The 12456-nt window shown below is 47.4% G+C and overlaps 1 long non-coding RNA gene across 1 annotated transcript; it reads right to left on the bottom strand.

Moving 5' to 3' along the window:
- Window positions 1-5507: 5507 nt before the first annotated feature.
- Window positions 5508-10486, bottom strand: LOC148112019 (uncharacterized). The gene is made up of 3 exons (XR_015730023.1): window positions 10160-10486; window positions 9689-9746; window positions 5508-8970 (listed from the first exon to the last, which is right to left on the bottom strand). It is a non-coding gene; the product is annotated as an uncharacterized LOC148112019 (long non-coding RNA).
- Window positions 10487-12456: the final 1970 nt, after the last annotated feature.

Below are 12456 nucleotides of genomic sequence, written 5' to 3' on the forward strand. Positions count from 1 at the left end.
GGACCTCTCCTACGTCCTCCTGGTCTCCCTCCTGCTTTGCTTCTTGTCTTCTTCGCTCTTCATTGGTCAACCAAGGAAAGCCACCTGCCTTCTCCGACAAACGGTTTTCAGCATCATCTTCTCAGTTGCCGTTTCTTCTCTCTTGGCCAAAACCATCATGGTGGTGCTGGCCTTCCTGGCCACAAAACCAGGAAACCGAGTGAAGAGATGGTTGGGGAAGAGCTTGGCCAACTCCATCATCCTTTCTTCTTCTGCTGTCCAAGTTATCATCTGCTCCAACTGGCTGGGAGTTTCTCCCCCCTTCCCTGACTCTGACCTCCACTCCCAGCCTGGAGAGATCATCCTGCAATGCAACGAAGGGGCCGTTGTCATGTTCTACGTCACCCTCAGCTACATGGGCTTCCTGGCTGCCATCTGCTTCACGGTGGCTTTCCTGGCCAGGAACCTGCCTGGGGCCTTCAACGAAGCCAAGCTGATCACCTTCAGCATGCTGGTCTTCTGCAGCGTCTGGGTGACTTTTGTGCCCACCTACCTGAGCACCAAAGGGAAATACATGGTGGCTGTGCAGGTCTTCTCCATCCTGGCCTCCAGTGCTGGTCTGCTGGGCTGCATCTTCATCCCCAAGTGCTACATTATCCTTCTGAGGCCAGACCTCAACACAAAGGAGCAGCTCACAGCCAGAACAAATGTGAAAACATGAGATCTAACACAAATATGATAGTGGAAGAATTGTTAAAAGTTTATTTTATTTGAAAGGAGATATTCTTTCCATTTAGATAGTATGCATGAGTCAAAGCAAATCATATGCATATGTTTCAAATTTGGGAATTATTGAATTCTTCACAAAGGAGCAGCTTACAGCCAGAAGAAATGTGTAAATGTGAGACTGAGGAATTTCAACTTTTAACATTTTCCACAGTCCAAACGTAGAAAATGGTCCAAGCTCTTCTGCATGTATGAGTGGGACAACTATTTTTCTTGAAATAAATAAAGGGTGTGTGGAAGATTGTGAGGAGACAAATTTCTTGGAGAAATGGGAGCATGTTAGCAAGACAGAAATATAGAAGGAATGTATGGAGCAACGTTGATGCCCTCATTTCTCAGTACATTTCACTCAAACTGCTATGGCAATGCAACTGAGAGGTTTCTTTTTGTTTGCACAATAACTCTTTCTTGAGGGTAGCAACAATGCAAGGGTCGGGAGATAACTTGAGTGAATATTCATGCTCACATCATCTATTAAATGAAATATGCATATGTCTGATTATCATTTTCTTCTCATTTCCTGGAATGTATAAATTTGAGTGCATTCTTTTGTCTGTAAAAATTTCCTCCCACTATTTTCTGGGGAGCAATTCCTCCAATGGACACTGAATAAATAACAACTGCAGTGAGCCTGGATTGTTGGTTTTTTGGCTCCTGTGTTTGATTCCACAGAAACTGGTGTCAGGAGTTGGATTCACAATCTTCCATCTGCCACCAGGGACAACAGATGGGGCAGCCCTATAGGGTGAGTGTTGGGAGATTGGTCCCATAACCCTTCCCACTGCCATAAAAGGCCACCATAGGAGCTTCTGTCAGACCACAGTCTGTGTCCAAGTGTCTCTTGTGGCTGGAAAGGTTTGTGGTCCCTTCCGTCCCAATTTCTCAGCCGCCCTGGCCCTGCTGTGAGCTCAGCTGAGCGATTGCTGGAGGAGTCCAGGAAGCCAGGGAGAATTTGGCTTTGCAGAGTGAGTGGGACCCTCTGTGTGGAAGAATGGAGGATGACCCGGAGGCTTGGTTCAAATACCCATTTTCCTGTTGTCTGAATGGAGGAACTCAGCTGATCAAGCAGGGAGGGAAGTGGACAATGGGGCTCAGTCAGGCTGTTAGGGTTGCAACCGATGCCCTAATTAAATCATGAGTCTCAAGCCGAGCTTCAGAAGAAATCCAGTTATTGATTAGGAGCTTCATGTAGGCACGGACCAAGTGAAGCCAACACTGACCTCACATAATTCGCACCTTGGCTCTGACTCTGTTTCCCACACCCCCCAAGGTGTGTCATCAGTCTCATTCCCCAACGAAGCAATTTTGCGGGTTGTAGAAGTCACTCCCTCCAGCCACTCTGGATCTCCATGAAGATGGGCTTGAGGTTTGCAGGCTGGAATGTGCTTTGTTTTGACTGAGATGCGAATTCCTCAATACAGCTGTGAGGCTCAATTCCCCAACCCCCTGCCTATGGCAACTCGAGAGGAGTTCGGGAAGGCTTCACGAGTTGACAGAGACTCTGCTTGGGAAAGGAATCTTTCCCAAAGAAACAGAGAAACCCTCTGTGTCCCAGGGGTGGGAGAGGGTTCGATGCCCCCACTGATGCCTACACAGGCTGTGAAAAAAGGGAGTGAGTGAAATTGGAAGGGATGACTAAAAAAAAACTCTTCCTCCTTGTGAGAAGAGAAATTCCTGTATCTGCACAAGGCTGTGACAGAATCCATGCAAACAGAAGCAAGAAAGCCAGTTTTTATTTTTGTTAGATTTTTCCCCAGTGTTTTATTGTTTTTTCAAATAACTAAAGGAGGTGAACATGTCCAACTCTTCTTCCTCTTCCTCTTTTCCCCACAACAATCACCCTGTGAGGTGGGCTTGTCTGAAAGAGAGTGTCTGTCCTGAGGTCAGCAAACAGGCTTTCAAGGCTAAGGCAGGACTTGAACTCAGGATCTCTTGCTTCCTAGCCTGATGCCTTAACCATTGTCAATGTTAAGGCTGGGCAGATTTTGGGGCAAAGGTCCTGCTGGTCACCACTGCCGCCTCGTCTTCCGACAGAACCCCAAGTCCCCCCCTCCCCCCCTGGGTCTTTCTGGGGTAGAGCAGCCCCATCCGAGAGCAAAGGAGAGAAACTCCTGGACACAGAGAGCCCCTCCCCCCATCACAGCCCCTCCCTCTTGCCAGGGGTCAGCTAAGACTCACTGCCTGTAGGGGGCAGCATAGAGTCTGGCCCTGAAGTCCTAGCTGGGCCCTGGGAATTGAAATCGGGGCCTCCTCATGATTGGCTCAAAGCCCCCAGCCGCCTTTGATGCCTAAGGCGGGACTAGAACTCAGAGTCACTTACTGATTGGCTCAAAGACACTAATGCCCCACCTTGTCTTGATAGCAAGATAGGTTGGCCACTGCCTTCTCCTCAACCTACCCCTGGCATTTCCTGGTGGTCTCCCAACCCTGCTTAAGCTTGTCCAAATCAGACTGCTCCTGCGTCCTACAGCTAGTCCTCCACTTACAACCAGAATTGGGACCAGAAATGACATTGCTAAGCTAGGCGGTCGTTAAGTGAGTTGTGCTGAATTTTACCATGTTTATTGCCACCGTTGTTAAGCGAATCACTGGGGTTGTTGAGTGAAACCTGCAGTCATGAGACAAACGCCGTTTCGCCCACTGATTTTCCTGGTCATAAATCCGTGTTGATTGCCAGGCACCCAAATAGTGACCTTGTGTCCAAGGGAAAGTTGCACTAGTCGTAAGTGCGAGGACCCATCATAGATGGCTTTTTTCAATGGCCGTGGAACTTGGAACTGTCGCCAAATGAATGGCTATAAATCGAGGACTCCCTGAAGGATACTTGGTTAGGGACTGAACCAGTGGTGAAATGTAAAATCTGTTACTACCAGTTCTGTGGGCGTGGCTTGGTGGGGGGGGTAATGTGACTGGGTGGGCGTGGCCAACTTTTTTTTTAACTTTTAAAAGCATTTTTCAGGTTGTAGAAAAAATGCTTTTAAAAGTAAAAAAAAAAAAAGCCTCTGATGATCGCACAGCTGAGCTGGGTTTGGTGGGGGGGGAGGGGGGCACAGGGATTTTTGCTACCGGTTCCCCGAACCACCCGCCGCCATCGCTACTGGATCAGGAGATCCGGTCAGAACCGAGAGCATTTCACCCCTGCCTTGGGGGGAGGGGAAACAGGGTCAGGGCCCAGGTGCGAATTAAGTGAGCTCAGAGTTGGCTTCCCTTGGTCCGTGCCTACCTGAAGCTCCTAATCAACACCTGGATTTCTTCTGAAGCTCCGCTCGAGGCTCACGATTTAATTAGGGCATCGGTCGGAACCCTGACAGCCTCCCTGAGCCCCATCGTCCACTTCCCATCTAGCAGGAATTACCTTGGTTAAACCAGATGAAAAAGCCAAGGAAGCCGGCACTTTTCAGACTCCTTGCTGGCCTTTGCGAGACAAACTAATTCAAATCACAAAATGCACAAAACCATCCTCTAAATTCCAAAACGCTGCAGAAGAAACTGCCTCCAAATCCCCGTCCTGACCGAACCGAGAATCGAAGGCTGTGGTGGCTTCCGCCTCCATTCAAGCTTCTTTTTGAGCTGCTGGCTTCCCTCTTCCTTCTTCCTCGGATCCTCCCAGCTGAGGACCCAGCGGATCTCTTCCCTGAGATTGGCAAGATCCTACTGATCTTGCGCAGAATCCAAAGGATTCCCCCTCCGTTGATCTAGAAATTAGAAATCCTTCTGGGTTAAATACCAGGCAGGTAGGAGTTCATACAGGGGATCTTCCTTACTTTCCCCTAATGAATATAGTACAGGTAAGTCCTCGACTTACAGGAATTCATTTAGTGACCGTTCAAAGTTAAACGGCGTCACTGAAAAAAGGTGACTTATGACCATTTTTTACACTTTCGACCTTTCTAGCATCCCATGATCATTTGATCAAAATTCAGACACTTGGCAAATGGTTCGGACTTATGACCGTCGCTGTGTCCCAAGGTCACGGGACCCCCCTCTTGCAACTTTTCCACAAGCAAAATCAAGGGGGAAGCCAGATTCACTTAACAACCATGATACAAACTTCACAACTGCTGTGATTCACTTAACGACTGTGGTGAGAAAGGTCGTAAAATGGGACAAAATTAACAAGTATCTTTCCTAACAACAGAAATTTGAGGTTCAATTGTGGTCGTAAGTCAAGGACTACCTGTAACTCCTTTTTCATGCAATGTCCTGGTGTCTGATCTTTGTCTCATCCCAGCTATGAACTCAGCCGAAAGTCTCCTCTGATATCCACCGTTTCCCTCGTCTCCTGATAACCCCATTCCTTCCTTCACCCTCCGTTGTGGCTGACATAGTCAATGGGGAGGGGGGGATCTGGCAGCCCCTCTTAGTTCCTCAAACTGATCTCCCCCCCCCCCCCATGGATGCTTTCCTCCCAAGGTCCTCCTGGCTGGAGGGGCACAGAGGAGCCAAGGGCTGGCTTTTCCAGGGGGGTCTGTGGATGGGAGCCTCCCCGGTGCTTCCTAAACCCCTTGAGAAGCTCCTGTTCAATGTAGGCTTCCTGGCCATGAAAAAGAGCATGGAGTGAGTTAGTTCAAGGCCAGTTTGACCTTCCTTTGAAGGACTCTTGGAATCTTGTGCTGCACAATTTATATCAGGAAGGGAAGTTGGGTTCTGCCAGCCATAGGTTTCTGATTCGGCCATTACTAAGTGAATTACAGGGTGTTTTTTTATGCTTCAGATGATAATGAGTCTCTTTAGAGCCAGACTTTTACTGTTTTTACTACTTTTATTCGTTTTTCAACACTGCACTGTTGCCCTGCCTGGTTGATGCTCTCAGGACAAACTGTATAAAATATACACCATCCTCATTCAGATACTGTTAAGTCTGCTGTTCTCTATAACCTTCACACAGATCATAAGATTTCTACTGTCCATCATACGAGTCAAATGGACAGAAACAGAAGCAATCTGGGCGCCAGGTGCTGAATTCTGTGCAGCCTCCCTCCCCCCACCTGCTGTAAAGTAAGACATCCCCCCAAAATAAGACTTAATATCCATTTTTTTATACTTAAAATGGTCACGAGGGCACAGAGCCGGTTGTTAAATTATTTGAATCTCACACCTGCTGGATTTTGTTGAACTCTTTTCCGTTGATGGGTGGGGCCATGCAGGCTATAAAAGCTTGGGTGGATCAGAGAGACAGAGAGATGGACCCAAATGAGCTGCTGTGACCATCCCTTGACAGACCCCAGAACGTCCTTAGAGACCATGGAAAGTGACCTTGTTTGTCCTTGGGGTCTATGCATTGGTTGGCCTCTGCGTTTTCTTCCACCAGTGCAGGTAAGTTGCTCCTGATCAGGGGAGTGGCCTCACCACAACCTGGGGAGCCCTGGGGCACTGAAAGCCTCCCAAAATGTTGGTGGGACTAACAGGAGAAAGGATAGAGTCCCTCAGGGGTGGAAGGGACCTTGGAGGTCTTCTAGTCCAACCCCCAACCTTTCCTTGAAAATCTCCACTAATGGGGCTCCCATTAAGAATAGGTTTATTATCCTTGTTAAGAAAAGAATGTACCAGTCAGTGATATTTTATTCTTTTTTTCTTCTTCAATCCCCAGGAAAAGGTGTCTGCAAGTGTCACCAGAGCAATGAAGTGAAGATGTGGAGGCCGCCATCATCACGGTAGAACCCTACATACCGGAACCCATCAACCCCAACCTCACCATCATTGATGAACGAAGGAGGATGTCAGACGTTCTACCTTGCACAAGATGGAAGAGATGCCAACCATCGCATTGTTGACCAGGGCTGAATATCTGACATCGTCTTTCATCAATTATGGTGATGTGGGAATTATTGTTTTTTTCTTCAATTCCCATAAAAAGGTGTTTGCAAGTGTCACCAGAGCAACCAACTAAGGATGTTGAGTCGGCCTCCATCACAGTGGAACCCTACATACCGGAACCCATCAACCCCAACATCACCATCATTGATGAAAGAAGGAGGATGTCAGACGTTCTACCTTGCTCAACAATATGATGGTTGGAAAGTGTTTGAACTAATTTGGTTATCAGGTTTTTTCCATTATGATGATATTATTGTTATTTAATTCTTGGATGGATTCCATTCAAGAGACGGAAAAACCCAGGTGACTGCAGTCAGTGGACAACTTGGAGGCGGGAAGAAGTGAGTGGACCAAGGACTTGTCCACAAGAAGAGTCCTAGCTGAAGGGAGAGGATTTGGGGTCTCTTGAGGTCACCTGGTGTCCTTGGTTGCGCTGCATTTCCTGCTTTGGATTTTTGGGTGGGGATGGCTGGCCTTGGAAGCTAAAAAGAAAGAAGAGTGGGAGCCTGGTACTTTTAAATACTAACTAGGTTGCTAAGTTTTATTTATTTATTGCTTCTTGCTTATTTATTATTTTATTATTAAAATATTAAATTGGTGCTTTTTTTGCCCCATGATGAATAACTGCCATCAGTGAAATCCCAAAACAATTGGAGCCCCATTTCGACACCCATGGCATTGACAACCTCACCATTGGTCAATTGCCAAAGGCCGCTTTCCTTGGAAGAGCTGACATCCAATCTGGCTGACGGTGTGAAGAACCACAATCCCCCTGTGAGGCAGGACCTTGACGTGGTTGTGGGGCTTGTGTGCTCAGAGGAAGATGAGGGCTACACCTGAGGTTCAACCATACTGGAGAGGACTCATGAGAGGAACTGGACAAAGAATGCCTCTCCCATAAACAATAGGGAAAAACACACATGACAGAAACCAGGTGGGCTCTCCAGTTGCCCAGGTCAGGAAGGACCATGCCAGGGGTTGAAATTCCTGGACATCTGGTGGAAAATGACCTGCAGGACTCAGGACTGCTGGCTGAGCATCCAGGGGTGGCAGCTGCTGAACCACTGGAAGGAAAGTGTTTTTCCGACTCCCCCCAAGATGGCAGCCAGACTCAGCAGGGGTTTTTTCCCCTGTTCCTGGTTTCCTCATCTGAACTGGTTCTTTTCTCCCCTTTTATCTTTTTATGCACTTTTTAATCTAGTTTTATTTAGCTTTGGGGGCTTGTCTGTCATTCCCCCCCCCATTTTTTGGAGGTTTTGAATGAAATGAAAAATAGATTTGAAAAAAAGAAATGATATGAGAAAAAGTACAAATGAAATCTTAATGAAAGATTCACATTGTAGCTGCCATTCGTTTGTTCTTATATAAAATAGGAGAGCTTGTTAAGTCCTCCTGCTAAAAATTATATATTTTTCTACTGGATTTTACTTATGCACTCTATTAGGAAATCATAGATATTGTTCTAAAAACTGGGTGGTATTTTTAAAACAACATCAAAGTAGCTTTGTCTAAGAGTCGATATAAATGTTGCATCCTGAAAAAATCCTATTTCTTCAACTATCCTGCCTGTATTAATGACAATATAGAAGAATAGATGGAGAAGATGCTGCACAGGGAATGATCAGATAAGGGGGGAGGGGAGCCCCCAGGTGCATAATTGGCAGAGAAAGAACCTCAGAAAGGACCCTCCCTCATTTTTCAGGCTTTCAAAAGCTTTGGTGGGAGATTTGTACTTTCAGACATGCAAGGTTCTCTTATGTGCCCTTCCAATAAAGTAGAGTTACATCATGTTTCTCATCTGGTGTACCTGGGAGAAGAAGCGGGGGGGCTTGATACCTAGTGTGCCAGGTGAGTCTGGCCAGAGCCGGATCTGGGAGGTCTGATGTGGCTGCTGCAGACTGTGCTTCTGCTTGTTTTCTCTCATAGTCCGACTTTCTCAGTTGGCTGTAATGGCTTTTCTCCACATGGTAATTGTGGTCCATCTCAGCCAGTTCATGCTGTAGACTCTGGAGGAATTTCTTACCTTCTGGCGGAAGGTTCCTCACCTCTTCGAGGTCTTTCTCAGAGTCACCTTCTCTCGGCTGAGATGGACAATTGGCTAGTTCTTTGTGGAGTTCTTCAATGTATTTCATCAAAGATGTGTTCTCTAGCTCTAACTGATGACATGATCTTCTGCAGGTTTTCTGCAGGTCTTCTGTTGTGGTCTTAAGTTAATCCACTTTCTCCTGGAGACAGCTGTGCTGATCTTTCATCCATTGATTTTCTTTCTGGAATTTCTGGGACTGAAAGTCAAAGGAGTCTCTCAGTTCATCAACCTGGAGGTTGGGACCATCAGTGGTCACTGAGAGATCGCCCAAGGATATTGACCATTTCTTCCTTGTTGCTCACCTGTTTGAAAAATGGAGAGACACAGTCACATCCTCTCTCCGTTCAGGGCCAATTTTGCTAACCTGCCTTCTCCATTCTGACTTTTTCCTAAAGTTTTGGAGTCCATCATCTTCTGCTAGAATGAGATGCAGGAGGAGTGAAGAACCAATGAACAATCTGCAGAGGGGTCTCCTGCCAAAGGATCCTTTAGATATAATTTACCCAGATCAGTTCTCAGCTACAAAGCACCAGGTTCAAAATATCATATTTGAGGGCACATCAAGTGAAAACCAGCTCTCTGGAGACGTTCCTAATGCTGGGAAAGGTGGAAGGGAAGAGAAGGAGGGGACAATTTGGGGTAAGGTTAGTGGATTTGATTATTGTGTGGATGGGTGAACTTTAGGGAGACCTGAAAATCCAGACTGGGGACAAGTCATCCATCTACCTCTTTGGCCACTCAGAATCCACACAGTTTCAATGCTGTCAATCAATGCAGACAAAGCTCCCTGGAGAAGTCGGTAATGCTGACGTGGGTGAAGGAAAGAAAAGAAGGGAAGGATCACTAGTAAGCAGCTATAGTGGGGATGGGGGAAGGTTGGGAGACCCGAAGGACCAGGTTGGGGCAGATCTACATGGAGAAAATCATCTATGGGCTGCTAGGCATCAGCATCAACATCAACTTGATGACATAGAATTAATCCATCAATCAGTCAATCAATCAGGCAGGCAGTTGACTTACAAGGTCCCTTTCAGCTGTAGGCTTCTATTGACTACTTCCTTTTCATTGTCATCTTAACCTACAAATAGGGAACAGATGAGGGTTAATACAATCAAATGACAATAGCCTACATCAGTCATTAAATTACACGACAACAACTTTGTGTAAAAACCTTTAACGGATGGATGGTCTTCAGCTCCCAGAATTCTGCATGCTGGCTGGCTGGAGAATTCTGGGAGTTGAAGTCTCCCCCCATACCTTAAAGGGGCCTAGTTCAAGAAACACCAACAGAATCCCTCAATACTGATCTCTCTTCAAATTCTTCTGGCTTCCCATTTGATTCCGAGTCACTCTCAAGGCATGTCATTGCTCAAAACCCTCCAAAGGAGTTGGCTCTCCATCAATTTGGACGTCTTTGTATTGCTATGATTTCTGATAACAGGAAAAGGTGATGACCATTGGAATTAAGACAGATCCCCCGCAAGTACTTACGAGTCCCATCTCAGCCACGAAAGACAGGTGGGTGACCTGCAACCAGTCTCTCTCTCAGCCTTCACAAGGTTGTTTTTGTGGGATGAAGGAATCTTAGATAGGTTCACTGCCTTGGGCTATTTAGAGAAATAATAAAGGTGGTATAAAAGCCTATGTAATAAAAAATGAAAATAAATGAATACTTCAGTTGCCTTAAAGGGGAGGGTCTCTCCCTCCTGAGGAGCCCAGGCGAGGGAGGCCCTGCGATGCCCCCAGTGCTGCCATCCAATCCAGCCACTTTCCAGGGATGCTGAGCAGAGCCTCCATTATGTGGTCCAGACTCCCCAAGGATGCTGGCGGTTGCCATGGTGAGCTCCAGCCAATGAGCTCAGGAGGAGCCTCTGACGTCACAAGCCAAGGCTCTGATTGGCCTGGACCTGAGATTTGAAAAATGACCACCAAATGGCTGCCTTCACCTGGGGGCAGGTGGATGAGCCAATCCAGAAGGGGCTTTGAATTCCCTTCAGCCACAGCGGCTCCTTCTGAGGGGGGAACCGTTGGTCGCCTGGAGAGGTCGGGGAGCCCCAGATTCTGCCCCTTCTGTGGGGATGGAGCCCAGATTGAAATGTCGCCCCTTGGATCTGGAATGAAAGCTCCGGAGAGTCCAGGTTTTCCTCTCCAGGCCCAGAGGATGAAGGGGAGCTGAGAGGGAAACACCACAAAAGATTAAATATTATTCGTATCCAAAAGGCCTTGTGAAAATGTACCTAAAGGAACACAGGGGTCTTTGCCAGCTTTAGGTGTCCTCCTCGCTGCCTGCAGAGGCCAAGTATGGCTTAAAAGGCCAGAGTATAGGCTGCCCCCTATAGGCAGTGAGAGGGACCACTAAATCATGGAAGGACCCGGTGGAGGAAGGACCCTGAGTGCTGATTGGAATTCTGGGAGTTGAAGTCCACACCTCTTCAGGTTGCTAAGGCTGAGAAAGACGCTCTAGTAAACCCTTCACTGGGCAGTTGGACCGATGACCTCTGAGGTCTCTTTCGACTCCATTTGTCCATTATTCTAACTCTTCGTCTCTTTACGGAGGGCAAAAGAATCCTCTCCAAAAAGGGACTTGGGCGACAAAATGGAGGATGCGGGGTCTTTTCCAGCTTTAGCTGTCGCTCTCAGTGCCTGTGGAGGCCAGGTGTGGCTTAAAGGCCAGAGTATAGACTGCCCCCTACAGGCAGTGAGAGGGACAGCTAAAGCGCAGCCTCCTCCATTTTGTGGCGGGAACCTCTAGTAGAAAGAAGGAAAGGAGGAAACTGGATGTAGCTAGAATTCTCTTCATGGCTTTTTTCATCCCTTTTCAGATTCTGTTCTGTGTGTGGAACTTAATCTCTTCTTTGGCTCCTTGAATAAAGCCCATCTTGGTTGAAGCCCCGGAGTTTCCTCAGGGCCTCCCTGTCTCCCCCTCAGGCCGGCTGAGCCCCTGAGTCCCAAGGCCAGAGCTTCTCCCCTCAGATCCCATCCTGGCTCCCCAGAATTAGAATATTATGAATTACCCCCATTGAAGCAAATAGCGCTGCTGTTTTCAGATGCACAAAAGGCATGTGATAATGGGAATTATGGAAATTTTTTATAAAACAGTTGAAAATGATGGATTTTGGCAGCGCCATGCACTGGCCGGGGAACGACTGTCTCGCCATGGAACGGGCCAGTACTTAGTTGTCCTCCGTTAAGAACATGGAGGGGGGGCATGTTTGGGGATGTGCATGCGCAGTGTGGGGCGCATGTGCAGGGGAGCATGGGGGGGTGTCCTGTGTGCATGCGCAAATGGGGGCACGCATTGCATTATGGGAGCGCAAGAGTGCTCCCGCGCTCAGACTTTTAATAATAATAAATAATAATAATTTTATTTCTATACCGCCCTTCTCCCGAAGGACTCAGGGCGGTGTACAGCCTGTTTAAAAACACAAACAAAACAACAATATAAAATTTAAAATAATTAAATAAAGTGGCTCAGATTTAAAACCCCAATAAATTTAAATATCCCAATTTAAAAACTATTGTGTTGCTAGTCCGGCCTGGCGGAATAATAGGGTCTTCAGTGCGCAGCGAAACGCCCGGAGGTCGGAGATCTTACGAATTTCTGGGGGCAGTTCGTTCCACAGGGCTGGGGCTCCCACAGAGAAGGCCCTCCCCCTGGGCGCCGCCAGTCGACATAACTTGGTTGACGGCACCCTGAGGAGACCCTCTCTGTGGGAACGGACTGGTCGGTGGGAGGCTATTGGTGGCAGAAGACGGTCTCGGAGGTACCCGGGTCCTATGCCATGGAG

Source organism: Pantherophis guttatus, chromosome 15 (assembly GCF_059756535.1).
Source record: "Pantherophis guttatus breed Tessera chromosome 15, ASM5975653v1, whole genome shotgun sequence".
NCBI lineage: Eukaryota > Metazoa > Chordata > Lepidosauria > Squamata > Colubridae > Pantherophis > Pantherophis guttatus.